This window comes from Larimichthys crocea, chromosome XIII, assembly GCF_000972845.2.
Source record: "Larimichthys crocea isolate SSNF chromosome XIII, L_crocea_2.0, whole genome shotgun sequence".
Classification (NCBI taxonomy): domain Eukaryota; kingdom Metazoa; phylum Chordata; class Actinopteri; family Sciaenidae; genus Larimichthys; species Larimichthys crocea.
The window spans coordinates 11,085,734-11,089,684 of NC_040023.1; the positions used below are offsets into that span (position 1 = coordinate 11,085,734).

The following is a 3,951-nucleotide window of genomic DNA, read 5'->3' on the forward strand; positions in this document are numbered from 1 at the left end:
TGGAAAGAAAGCGGACCACGGAGGCGACCCGCCGTCGGTTCAAGCTGCTGTAGCTGAATGAGCCGTGCTGTGACGGAGGGAGCGATGGTCGTGACGGCCCCTCGATGGACAGAAACACTTTCACTTGCAGCAGGATGTTTCTGTTCCAGCTGTCAGTCTCTCTCCCGTCGCAGTTTTCACGAAGCCGAAATAGAAACATCAACATCAAATCAGGGACGTGACCACGAACTGCTAAACACATACAAAAAAAAAAATCATCGTTCGCCATCAGCGGGGTGGCTGGAGTTTCCCAAAAACATAAAAAAAAGGACAAACACACCGCTGGAGGAATAATCCACTTGTTCTACTTAAAACCGCCTTTTTTTTTTCAACCTTTTTTGACCCTTTTCCTCCCCGTCCTCCTCACTGCGAGGAGCTCTGTCCACTCCACCTGGCCTCACTCGTACTCGGCGATCGCACCATCATGCCGACCCGAACCGCACGCCAGGATCTCCAACAGAGACTGACCGAAAACTGGAGCGGCCCGCAGCAGTTCTGGGAGCACGGTCACCGTGGCGATGTAAACGAACCCGCCGGCCGTGAACGGCAGGATCCAGGCGGTGGCGCGGCCCCACGCCTCGGCCAAGAGGGAGCAAGCTTGTGCCGCCAGAGCTCCCAGCGCCGTCAGCAGCTGTAGGACACATGGCCTGATGGGAAAGAGGAGCGGATTACTGCAGCCATTCGCTCTTCATCCGTATGTTCTGAAACACCTCAGCGGTCAGCTACCTTTCTCTTGGTGCCGCCCGACTGGCGAGGATGGCGAAAAGTCTCCGATCTCGTGCGGACCTCATGCAGCAGGATGGTGAGGGTGGTGACGGCGCCGACCGTCGGACCAACCAGGAAGGACGCTCCGATCCCAGGCCGTCCGTGAGTTATGCGTGAGTCGGCTGCCAGGTTCAGGTACCGGACACCTTGATGCTGCAGCAGAGAGAAGAATTAGTTATATAACAGCCTCCATCCACGGTCTGGTGGGTGCGAAGCGAACAGGATCAGCTGACGGAGGTCATGATGAAATCTGTGCGGCGGGCGGATTTTTGATTATGTATTCATTGCAAATCATTGTTGACTGGTGACTCGTCACGAGGGACATCCCCGGAGTTCAAGAGTCCCACATAATAAAAAAGAGGGACAGCTCAGTAATGTCCTGCGTTTCTACCTGTCAATCATCCTACCTGTCATCATCATTCAGAACACCTGCTCTGTTTGTCTAACGATTGTCGAGGTCGCTCAGCTGAACTACTGTCAACAACTCTGTGTGTAGTGTGCAGAACTTCATGTGGTGGATACAGAACGTGGGCCGGATCCAGCCAGTTATCCGGCATGCGGGGCCATGCTGTGCCCCCCGGGGCTGGACTGCCGTCACTCCACACAGGTTGTGTGTGTGCCACAATAATCGAGCTACGTTTCAGTTCTGTTCTCACTTTTCCACGGTGTAAAACTGAGAGCACACTCTGTTTCATCAAAAGTAATTAACGAGTTAATTAGAGACGTGAACACGTGCAGCTACACAAAACTCACTACCTAATAAAGCGGAGCGCACGTATGAGTCGGCATCTGACCTTTTCATGGTGACGCCGTGCTCACCTGTGCTCTGCTTCTCCTCTTTCTTCGGGCACCTTCTCGTCTTTGCCTCCTTTCCCCTCCTTCTTCTTCTTCCTCTCTTCCTTCCGTCGCTGTCCTTTTCTTTGGAGCGTTCTGAAAATGTCACATCACAATCAGCTGCCGGGTTTCAGTGGTTTACACGATGAAAATATTCTGCAGACGATTTGTGTACGGCGTACCGTGCGAGTGGCCGTGGGAATGTCCGTGTCCGTGACCTCCCTTTAGAAGACGCACGAATTTCTCCACAACCAGGAAGGCGACGATCCCGCCGAGAACCCACAGACCCACTGACATCATGTGACCGTGGGCGCTCCTGTGCAGGTGGAGACACGATTAAAAGGTATTTAGGCACTGGCTGATTGTTGGACAGTGCATGAACAGAAAAGGTGATTGATGCGTACCGTGCGAGTGACCGTGGTCATGTGACTCTTCACCTTTCGTGGGAGTGGCCGGGATCTTCTCCGTGGTGAGAGTGAGGCTCTGCAGGACAAACACGATACAAAAGGTCGTCGCTGTCAGCGTCAGATGAAACTTTCAGGTATTTCTATCGATGGCTGAGCTCGATCTGAGGCACCAAGAAACTTTAGACAGTCAGCGGTTCATTCTGATTTTGTATCAAGAGGAAGTTTGAAAAGAGGGTTTGTGCGTCAGGAGTCACACAAAAACAGTCGGCTGGCTGTGTGAACAGGATCGGACATTTGGGAGCGAGAAACTCTGACAGCTACGCGACCTCACAGGGTCGGTTTAGAAATACAACCTTTGTATGCCAGAAGGGGCAGCATCTCTGCCACAGCCCCCTTTTAAACCGTAGCTGGGAATATATTTCATTTAGGTTTTTTACAATGCATCTTAAAAAGCCTCAAACCAGAGCGACCTACCCAGAGCATGTGGAATGAGGTGCAGGAAGGCGTCACCCAGCAGTCCCCCCACCGAAGCTCAGCAGCACTCTCAGCGGTTCTGGTGCTGGTCGCTGTTGGACTGAACTGGAATGAGGAACAGGATGAGGAAAGGCCGCGCTGATCAGCAGGGTCGCTCCGATAGCCTGCGGACGGGAAGGAGGGAAGTTCACGAACAAGACACAACAAGGCTCACAGAGGAGGAGAGAACTCAGCAGGGTTAAACCAGACAAACACTCCACAGTAAACACACAAACTGGATCTGACGCATTATGACGAGCGCTGTGATCGACTCCAGGGGTTTTGTGAGTCACGCTGGTAACAGATCCAGCTCAGACAAAAAGAACAGCAGAACCTGACGCAACGTTTGGAAGTGAACGTGGACATGCCAAACGAGGTGCACGCTTCTCTCCACGAGGAAACTGCTGCCTCAAAGTGGGGCACCAAGCAGAGGTTTCTCTTATCAGCCTGTTAGCTCACCGTGTGTGTTCAGCCTGGCCAGACTCTCAAATGTTTCCAGAACATTCTGAACCTCAAAGACTCATCAACACGACCCCGAGTAACACGGCCGAGCGCTGAAGGAGGATCAAACACGTCACACTGTATCAATACAGTCACCTTCTCACCTGCGTCCAGAGCTCCACCACATCCCTCTTCACCCTCTCCCCTCCGTGCGAGTGCCCGTGTCCACTCTCCTCCTTGTGCACCCGGACGACATCCTCCTGATGAGCGTGCGCGTGTCCGTGGTCGTGAGAGTGCGCGTGTCCGTGGTCGTGAGCGTGCGCGTGTCCGTGGTCGTGAGCGTGCGCGTGTCCGTGGTGCTCCTCTTCCTGAGTAGGGAGGTTGGCCTCGGCACTCCACTTGCTGGCTCCGTGAACATCTTCACGTCGGCGTGGTGATCGTCTTCTCCGTGAGATGACCGTGGTGATGGTGGCCGTGGCCGTGTCCATGGTGATGGTGCCCATGTCCGTGGCCAGTGTCGCCATGGGAATGGCTATGAGAGCCGGCCGGATGAAGCACTAACGGGAACTGCTGATGTGGCCACAGTCAGTGCCAGCAGACGTGCACAGCCCTATTACCCCCTGTGACAAAGAGAAAGACACAGAATCAATAAAAACTCACATGGTCAAAGATAATACACTGTGATACATCTCATACTGTATCATGTGTACTGGGAAAATATCTTTCTGTGGCATTAAGGACCACGTGCATAGTGACATCTAGTGGTGTGCTGCAGACTGCATCCAGACAGATCGGAGCTAATTAAACTTCTTCATGTATCTGGATAGTCTCTGCTTCAGGAAACATTTCAGGCTGTCTGTGGAGGTTTGACTGATCGGAGTGTCTGATTGGCTTGACGTGACGTCAACTCCGGGATCTGGATCAACTCTGCACACCGGCACTGAAATGAAGG

General features: G+C 53.1%; 1 pseudogene; it reads right to left on the bottom strand.

Moving 5' to 3' along the window:
- Positions 1-436: 436 nt before the first annotated feature.
- On the bottom strand, positions 437-3,523 carry LOC113747357 (zinc transporter Slc39a7-like; annotated as a pseudogene).
- Positions 3,524-3,951: the final 428 nt, after the last annotated feature.